General features: G+C 23.7%; 1 long non-coding RNA gene across 1 annotated transcript; it reads left to right on the top strand.

The window, feature by feature from the left end:
- Positions 1-884: 884 nt before the first annotated feature.
- Positions 885-11,028, top strand: LOC132926540 (uncharacterized). Its single transcript, XR_009661469.1, has 3 exons — positions 885-1,055; positions 1,121-1,309; positions 10,796-11,028. It is a non-coding gene; the product is annotated as an uncharacterized LOC132926540 (long non-coding RNA).
- The last annotated feature ends 338 nt before the right edge of the window (positions 11,029-11,366 follow it).

Consider the following 11,366-nt stretch of genomic DNA (forward strand, 5'->3'; position numbering starts at 1 on the left):
TATAAAACACACAATTCTCATGTTAATCTCTTGAAACCTGGACCACTATATTAAGAAAATGATTCTAATTTAAAATTAATAATTTGCATACATTTCATTTAAGCTGATGCTTTATAAACACTATAAAACATGTTTTTATATGATTATTTTGACGAATATTAAAAATTCATTTTTTTAACTGTTTATAAAACAAACAATTCTCAAGTTAATCTCTAGAAACCTGGACTACTATATTAAGAAAATGATTCTAATTTACCATTAAAAACTAGCATACATTTCATTTAAGCTGATACTTCAATAATGCTATAAAACATGTTTTTATATGATTATTTTGACGAATATTAAAAATTCATTTTTTTAACTGTTTATAAAACACACAATTCTCATGTTAATCTCTTGAAACCTGGACCACTATATTAAGAAAATGATTCTTATTTAAAATTAATAATTTGCATATATTTCATTTAAGCTGTTGCTTTATAAACACTATAAAACATGTTTTTATATGATTATTTTGACGAATATTAAAAATTCATTTTTTTAACTGTTTATAAAATAAACAATTCTCAAGTTAATCTCTTGAAACCTGGACCACTTTATTAAGAAAATGATTCTAATTAACCATTAAAAACTAGCATACATTTCATTTAAGCTGATACTTCAATAATGCTATAAAATATGATTTTATAAGTTAATTTTGACGAATAATACAACTTAACATTTTTTCGTATTGAAAAGGAGCGATTTTCAGTTGTTTTACAAATGTATTTTTTAGTTACACTCATAATACATTTGAATTCCTTCTACAAAACATTCTGGTATATTTGTACTATCTTTTATGGCTTATCATAATTATTATTTATTATCATCTGTTATAAATGTTTTGCAGTTTTACATTCGTATTTGTATTTAAGTTTCAATTGTAAATTCCTTTCATGTATTTTGTATAAAAATGAAGTTTGTCTGTTAGTTTATGTTTTGATAGTTTCCACTTCTGAATTCCTCAGTGTTGTCCACGTACTAGTTGTTATATAAAAATTGTCGTTCTCCTTATGGTATCTATTAGTGACTTTTTGTTCTCCAACCATTATATATATTTAACTTACTATTTTTTTTTTAGATGGCTGTACACCAGATATACTCAGGACATATTGAGACATGAATTACCATTTCTACCACATGGGAAAGTTTCAACATCCTACGTTGAAAATGGACTAGACGATCCTGATAATAATATTATTTTTATGCATAGTACGAGTAATGGATATTGAATATAATTGATAGTCAATTAATAGTAGTGTAACAAAAAGTTAGTGTCATGAAATCTAGACCATTAGATTAAGTATATGATTCTTATTTAACATTACCAACTTCCATATATATCATATAAGCTGATACTTCATAAATACTATAAAACATGTTTTTATATGATAATTTTGACGAATATTAAAAATTCATTTTTTTAACTGTTTATAAAACACACAATTCTCATGTAAATCTCTTGAAACCTGGACCACTATATTAAGAAAATGATTCTAATTTAAAATTAAATACTAGCATACATTTCATTTAAGCTGATACTTCAATAATGCTATAAAACATGATTTTATATTATAATTTTGACGAATATTAAAAATTCATTTTTTTAACTGTTTATAAAACATACAATTCTCATGTTAATCTCTTGAAACCTGGACCACTATATTAAGAAAATGATTCTAATTTACCATTAAAAACTTCCATATATATCATATAAGCTGATACTTCATAAACACTATACAACATGTTTTTATATGATAGATGTTATGTAAGCAGATACTTCATAAACACTACAAAACATGATTTTATATGATCATTTTGACGAATATTAAATATTGATGTTTTTAACTGCTTATAAAACACACAATACTCAAGTTAATCTATTGAAACCTGGACCTTTATATAAAGAAAATGATTCTTATCTACCATTATTAACTTCTATAGATGTTATGTAAGCAGATACTTCATAAACACTACAAAACATGATTTTATATGATCATTTTGACGAATATTAAATATTGATGTTTTTAACTGCTTATAAAACACACAATACTCAAGTTATTCTCTTGAAACCTGGACCACTATATTAAGAAATTGATTCTAATTTACCATTATTAACTTGCACACATTTCATCTAAGCAGATACTTCATAAACAGTATAAATATGATTTTATATGATAATTTTGTCAAATATTAAAAATTCATGTTTTTAAGTGATAGTAAAACACCCAATTCACATCCTAATCTATTGAAACCTTGACCACTATATTAAGAAAATGATTCTAATTTACCATTATTAACTTGCACACATTTCATATAAGCAAATACTTCATAAACAGTATAAATATGATTTTATATGATAATTTGACGAATATTAAAAATTCATGTTTTTAAGTGATAATAAAACACTCAATTCACATCCTAATCTCTTGAAACCTGGACCATTATATAAATAAAATGATTCTAATTTACCATTATTAAATTGTATACATTTCATTTAAGCAGATACTTCATAAACAGTATAAATATGATTTTCTATGAAAATTTTGACGAATATTAAAAATTCATGTTTTTTAGTGATAATAAAACACTCAATTCACATCCTTATCTCTTGAAACCTAGACCACTCTAATAAGAAAATGATTCTCATTTACCATTATTAAATTGTATACATTTCATTAAAGAAGATACTTCATAAACAGTATAAATATGATTTTATATGATAATTTAACGAATATTAAAATTTCAATTTTTTATGTGATAGTAAAACACTCAATTCACATCCTAATCTCTTGAAACCTGGACCATTATATAAAGAAAATGATTCTTATTTACCATTATTAACTTCTATAGATGTTATGTAAGCAGATACTTCATAAACACTACAAAACATGATTTTATATGATCATTTTGATGAATATTAAATATTGATGTTTTTAACTGCTTATAAAACACACAATACTCAAGTTAATCTCTTGAAACCTGGACCACTATATTAAGAAATTGATTCTAATTTACCATTATTAACTTGCACACATTTCATCTAAGCAGATACTTCATAAACAGTATAAATATGATTTTCTATGAAAATTTTGACGAATATTAAAAATTCATGTTTTTGAATGCCCATAAAACACTCATTTCTCAATTTATTGTCTTGATGGATCACTATATTAAGAAAATGAGTCTAATTTATCATTATTAACTTGCATACATTATATTTAAGCAGATACTTCATAAACACTACAAAACATGATTTTATATGATCATTTTGACGAATATTAAATATTGATGTTTTTAACTGCTTATAAAACACACATTACTCAAGTTAATCTCTTGAAACCTGGACCACTATATTAAGAAATTGATTCTAATTTACCATTATTAACTTGCACACATTTCATCTAAGCAGATACTTCATAAACAGTATAAATATGATTTTCTATGATAATTTTGTCGAATATTAAAATTTCATTTTTTTAAGTGATAATAAATCACTCAATTCACATCCCAATCTCTTGAAACCTGGACCATAATATAAAGAAAATGATTGTAATTTACCATTATTAAATTGTATACATTTCATTTAAGCAGATACTTCATAAACAGTATAAATATGATTTTATATGATAACTTTGTCGAATATTAAAAATTCATGTTTTTAAGTGATAGTAAAACACCCAATTCACATCCTAATCTATTGAAACCTTGACCACTATATTAAGAAAATGATTCTAATTTACCATTATTAACTTGCATACATTTCATATAAGCAAATACTTCATAAACAGTATAAATATGATTTTATATGATAATTTGACGAATATTAAAAATTCATGTTTTTAAGTGATAATAAAACACTCAATTCACATCCTAATCTCTTGAAACCTGGACCTTTATATAAAGAAAATGATTCTTATCTACCATTATTAACTTCTATAGATGTTATGTAAGCAGATACTTCATAAACACTACAAAACATGATTTTATATGATCATTTTGACGAATATTAAATATTGATGTTTTTAACTGCTTATAAAACACACAATACTCAAGTTAATCTCTTGAAACCTGGACCACTATATTAAGAAATTGATTCTAATTTACCATTATTAACTTGCACACATTTCATCTAAGCAGATACTTCATAAACAGTATAAATATGATTTTATATGATAATTTTGTCAAATATTAAAAATTCATGTTTTTAAGTGATAGTAAAACACCCAATTCACATCCTAATCTATTGAAACCTTGACCACTATATTAAGAAAATGATTCTAATTTACCATTATTAACTTGCACACATTTCATATAAGCAAATACTTCATAAACAGTATAAATATGATTTTATATGATAATTTGACGAATATTAAAAATTCATGTTTTTAAGTGATAATAAAACACTCAATTCACATCCTAATCTCTTGAAACCTGGACCATTATATAAATAAAATGATTCTAATTTACCATTATTAAATTGTATACATTTCATTTAAGCAGATACTTCATAAACAGTATAAATATGATTTTCTATGAAAATTTTGACGAATATTAAAAATTCATGTTTTTTAGTGATAATAAAACACTCAATTCACATCCTTATCCCTTGAAACCTAGACCACTATAATAAGAAAATGATTCTCATTTACCATTATTAAATTGTATACATTTCATTAAAGAAGATACTTCATAAACAGTATAAATATGATTTTATATGATAATTTAACGAATATTAAAATTTCAATTTTTTATGTGATAGTAAAACACTCAATTCACATCCTAATCTCTTGAAACCTGGACCATTATATAAAGAAAATGATTCTTATTTACCATTATTAACTTCTATAGATGTTATGTAAGCAGATACTTCATAAACACTACAAAACATGATTTTATATGATCATTTTGATGAATATTAAATATTGATGTTTTTAACTGCTTATAAAACACACAATACTCAAGTTAATCTCTTGAAACCTGGACCACTATATTAAGAAATTGATTCTAATTTACCATTATTAACTTGCACACATTTCATCTAAGCAGATACTTCATAAACAGTATAAATATGATTTTCTATGAAAATTTTGACGAATATTAAAAATTCATGTTTTTGAATGCCCATAAAACACTCATTTCTCAATTTATTGTCTTGATGGATCACTATATTAAGAAAATGAGTCTAATTTATCATTATTAACTTGCATACATTATATTTAAGCAGATACTTCATAAACACTACAAAACATGATTTTATATGATCATTTTGACGAATATTAAATATTGATGTTTTTAACTGCTTATAAAACACACATTACTCAAGTTAATCTCTTGAAACCTGGACCACTATATTAAGAAATTGATTCTAATTTACCATTATTAACTTGCACACATTTCATCTAAGCAGATACTTCATAAACAGTATAAATATGATTTTCTATGATAATTTTGTCGAATATTAAAATTTCATTTTTTTAAGTGATAATAAATCACTCAATTCACATCCCAATCTCTTGAAACCTGGACCATAATATAAAGAAAATGATTGTAATTTACCATTATTAAATTGTATACATTTCATTTAAGCAGATACTTCATAAACAGTATAAATATGATTTTATATGATAATTTTGTCAAATATTAAAAATTAATGTTTTTAAGTGATAATAAAATACTCAATTCACATTCTAATCACTTGAAACCTGGACCACTATATTAAGAAAATGATTCTAATTTACCATTGTTAACTAGCATACATTTCATTTCAGCAAATACTTCATAAACAGTACAAATACGATTTTATATGATAACTTTGTCGAATATTAAAAATTCATGTTTTTAAGTGATAGTAAAACACCCAATTCACATCCTAATCTATTGAAACCTTGACCACTATATTAAGAAAATGATTCTAATTTACCATTATTAACTTGCACACATTTCATATAAGCAAATACTTCATAAACAGTATAAATATGATTTTATATGATAATTTGACGAATATTAAAAATTCATGTTTTTAAGTGATAATAAAACACTCAATTCACATCCTAATCTCTTGAAACCTGGACCATTATATAAATAAAATGATTCTAATTTACCATTATTAAATTGTATACATTTCATTTAAGCAGATACTTCATAAACAGTATAAATATGATTTTCTATGAAAATTTTGTCAAATATTAAAAATTAATATTTTTAAGTGATAATAAAATACTCAATTTACATTCTAATCACTTGAAACCTGGACCACTATATTAAGAAAATGATTCTTATTTACCATTGTTAACTAGCATACATTTCATTTCAGCAAATACTTCATAAACAGTACAAATACGATTTTATATGATAACTTTGTCGAATATTAAAAATTCATGTTTTTAAGTGATAGTAAAACACCCAATTCACATCCTAATCTATTGAAACCTTGACCACTATATTAAGAAAATGATTCTAATTTACCATTATTAACTTGCACACATTTCATATAAGCAAATACTTCATAAACAGTATAAATATGATTTTATATGATAATTTGACGAATATTAAAAATTCATGTTTTTAAGTGATAATAAAACACTCAATTCACATCCTAATCTCTTGAAACCTGGACCTTTATATAAAGAAAATGATTCTTATCTACCATTATTAACTTCTATAGATGTTATGTAAGCAGATACTTCATAAACACTACAAAACATGATTTTATATGATCATTTTGACGAATATTAAATATTGATGTTTTTAACTGCTTATAAAACACACAATACTCAAGTTAATCTATTGAAACCTGGACCACTATATTAAGAAATTGATTCTAATTTACCATTATTAACTTGTATACATTTCATTTAAGCAGATACTTCATAAACACTACAAAACATGATTTTATATGAAAATTTTGACGAATATTAAAAATTCATGTTTTTTAGTGATAATAAAACACTCAATTCACATCCTTATCTCTTGAAACCTGGACCACTATATTAAGAAATTGATTCTAATTTACCATTATTAACTTGCACACATTTCATCTAAGCAGATACTTCATAAACAGTATAAATATGATTTTCTATGATAATTTTGTCGAATATTAATATTTCATTTTTTTAAGTGATAATAAATCACTCAATTCACAACCCAATCTCTTGAAACCTGGACCATAATATAAAGTAAATGATTGTAATTTACCATTATTAAATTGTATACATTTCATTTAAGCAGATACTTCATAAACAGTATAAATATGATTTTATATGATAATTTTGTCAAATATTAAAAATTAATGTTTTTAAGTGATAGTAAAACACCCAATTCACATCCTAATCTATTGAAACCTTGACCACTATATTAAGAAAATGATTCTAATTTACCATTATTAACTTGCACACATTTAATTTAAGCAGATACTTCATAAACACTACAAAACATGATTTTATATGAAAATTTTGACGAATATTAAAAATTCATGTTTTTTAGTGATAATAAAACACTCAATTCACATCCTTATCTCTTGAAACCTAGACCACTATATTAAGAAAATGATTCTCATTTACCATTATTAAATTGTATACATTTCATTTAAGCAGATACTTCATAAACAGTATAAATATGATTTTATATGATAATTTGGCGAATATTAAAAATTCATGTTTTTAAGTGATAATAAAACACTCAATTCACATCCTAATCTCTTGAAACCTGGACCATTATATAAATAAAATGATTCTAATTTACCATTATTAACTTGCACACATTTCATTTAAGCAGATACTTCATAAACAGTATAAATATGATTTTATATGATAATTTGACGAATATTAAAAATTCATGTTTTTAAGTGATAATTAAACACTCAATTCACATCCTAATCTCTTGAAACCTGGACCATTATATAAAGAAAATGATTCTAATTTACCATTATTAACTTCTATAGATGTTATGTAAGCAGATACTTCATAAACACTACAAAACATGATTTTATATGATCATTTTGACGAATATTAAATATTGATGTTTTTAACTGCTTATAAAACACACAATACTCAAGTTAATCTCTTGAAACCTGGACCACTATATTAAGAAATTGATTCTTATTTACCATTATTAAATTGTATACATTTCATTTAAGCAGATACTTCATAAACACTACAAAACATGATTTTATATGAAAATTTTGACGAATATTAAAAATTCATGTTTTTTAGTGATAATAAAACACTCAATTCACATCCTTATCTCTTGAAACCTAGACCACTATATTAAGAAAATGATTCTCATTTACCATTATTAAATTGTATACATTTCATTAAAGAAGATACTTCGTAAACAGTATAAATATGATTTTATATGATAATTTAACGAATATTAAAATTTCATTTTTTTATGTGATAGTAAAACACTCAATTCACATCCTAATCTCTTGAAACCTGGACCATTATATAAAGAAAATGATTCTTATTTACCATTATTAACTTGCACACATTTCATTTAACCAGATACTTAATAAACACTACAAAACATGATTTTATATGATCATTTTGACGAATATTAAATATTGATGTTTTTAACTTCTTATAAAACACACAATACTCAAGTTAATCTCTTGAAACCTGGACCACTATATTAAGAAATTGATTCTTATTTACCATTTATAATTTGCACACATTTCATCTAAGCAGATACTTCATAAACAGTATATATATGATTTTCTATGATAATTTTGACGAATATTAAAAATTCATATTTTTAACTGCTTATAAAACACTCAATTCTCATGTTAGTTTCTTAAAACCTTTACTACTAGATTGTAAAAATGATTCTTATTTACTATCATTAACATTCATATATTGCATTGAAGCTGATACATCATAAACACTATAAAACATGGTTTTACATAATAATTTATACAAATATTACAAATTTATATTTTTTTCATATTAAAAATCAGCAAGTTTAAGTGATTGTACAAGTATATTTTTTTTATATATTTTTTTTTCATTAAAATTCAACACATTGCTGGTAGATTTTTAATATCTTTTATTGCTCATCAATCATCATTATTATAATTTCTCCAACCATTATACATATTTATATGACTATTTTTTTTTAGATGGCAGTATAATAGTAGATCACTCAAGGCATGCTGAGACATTTATTAACATTTTCGGAATTTGGGAAAGTTTCAACATCCTACATTGATCATGGACTTGAAGATTCTGATAATAATAATGATTTTATGCAATGTACTTGTAATGAATATAAAATGTAATTGATAGTAAATTAATAGTAGTGTAACAATTGAAATTTGTTAAAAATATAAATATAGTATTGGTAAACAAAATGAGCTTTTAATTTTCATTCATAAAATATGCCTCAGTTTTAAAAATCTTTTTATTATTTCTGCGTTTTTTTCATAATTAGGTTTTCATTAAACCATAATCCAAAGTATTGTAATTTAAATCGTCTAGTTTTAATAGATGCTTTACGGTACTTTTATTCAATAATGATTCGATATTTTTATGTTCAAATCAGTATTATTTTTGAGGTATGGTTATGTCATAGTCTATTAAAAAAACAGCAATTTTAAGTTATTGTACAAGTGTATTCTTTATAAACACTTATTTTACATTCAAATCCAACAAAACATTCTAGTAGATATGTACGATCTTTTTTGTCTTATCAAAATTATTATATCTTATCATCTGTTTTATATTTAAATTTCATATCTATTTGCAGTTTTACATTTAGCATTCAAGTTTCAACTGCAAACTGCTTTCACAAATGTTCTAATAAGAATGAAGTTTGTGTGTTAGTTTTTGTTTGACTATTTCCATTTCTGAATTGCTCAGTGTATTCCCGTACTAGTTGTAATTTAAAGATTTTCGTTTTAATTATGGCATGTATTAGTGACATTTTATCCTACAACTATTATACATATTTAACCGACTACATTTTTTCAGATGGTAGTACGGCAGATCACTTGATGCATGCTGAGACGGAAATTCACATTCCTACAACTTGGGAAAGTATCAACATCCTACATTGAACAATGGACTAGAAGATTCTGATAATAATAATGGTTTTATGCAATGTATGTGAAATGAATATATAGAATGTAATTGATAGTCAATTAATAGTAGTATAACATAAAATTATTGTCAAACAACCCTGATCAATATATTAAGCAAATAATTCATATTTACCATCATTAACATTCATATATTTCATTGAAGCTGATACATCATAAACACTATAAAACATGGTTTTACATAATAATTTATACAACTATTATAAATTCATATTTTTAACTGCTTATAAAACACTCAATTCTCATTTTGGTGTTTTCAAACCTTAACTACTAGATTGTGAAAATGATTCTTATTTACCATCATTAACATTCATATATTTCATTGAAGCTGATACATCATAAACACTATAAAACATGGTTTTACATAATAATTTATACAACTATTATAAATTCATATTTTTAACTGTTTATAAAACACACAATTCTCATGTCAATCTCTTGAAACATGGACCACTATATTAAGAAAATGATTCTAATTTAAAATTAATAATTTGCATACATTTCATTTAAGCTGATGCTTTATAAACACTATAAAACATGTTTTTATATGATTATTTTGACTCGTATTTTATATTCATATTTTTAACTGCTTATAAAATACTGAATTCTCAAGTTATTCTTTAACAATTATACATTATTAACTTACTACATTTTTTTTAGATGGACGTATGTCAGATCACTCAAGGCATGCAGAAACATGAATTCACATTTCTACCACTTAAGAAAGTATCAACATCCTATGCTGAAAATGGACTAAAAGATACTGCTAATAATATTGGGTTTATATAATGTGCGTGTAAGGGTTATTGAATATAATTGATAGTAAATTAATGGCAGTGAAACAATTGAGATTTGTTAATAATCTGAATAAAATTTTAGTTAACACCTTTGACTTGTAATTTTCATTCTTAAGAGTTACCATTACCAACTTCCATATATATCATATAAGCTGATACTTCATAAATACTATAAAACATGTTTTTATATGATAATTTTGACGAATATTAAAAATTCATTTTTTTAACTGTTTATAAAACACACAATTCTCATGTTAATCTCTTGAAACCTGGACCACTATATTAAGAAAATGATTCTAATTTAAAATTAATAATTAGCATACATTTCATTTAAGCTGATACTTCAATAATGCTATAAAACATGATTTTATATGATAATTTTGACGAATATTAAAAATTCATTTTTTTAACTGTTTATAAAACACACAATTCTC

This window comes from Rhopalosiphum padi, chromosome 3 (assembly GCF_020882245.1).
Source record: "Rhopalosiphum padi isolate XX-2018 chromosome 3, ASM2088224v1, whole genome shotgun sequence".
Taxonomy (NCBI): domain Eukaryota; kingdom Metazoa; phylum Arthropoda; class Insecta; order Hemiptera; family Aphididae; genus Rhopalosiphum; species Rhopalosiphum padi.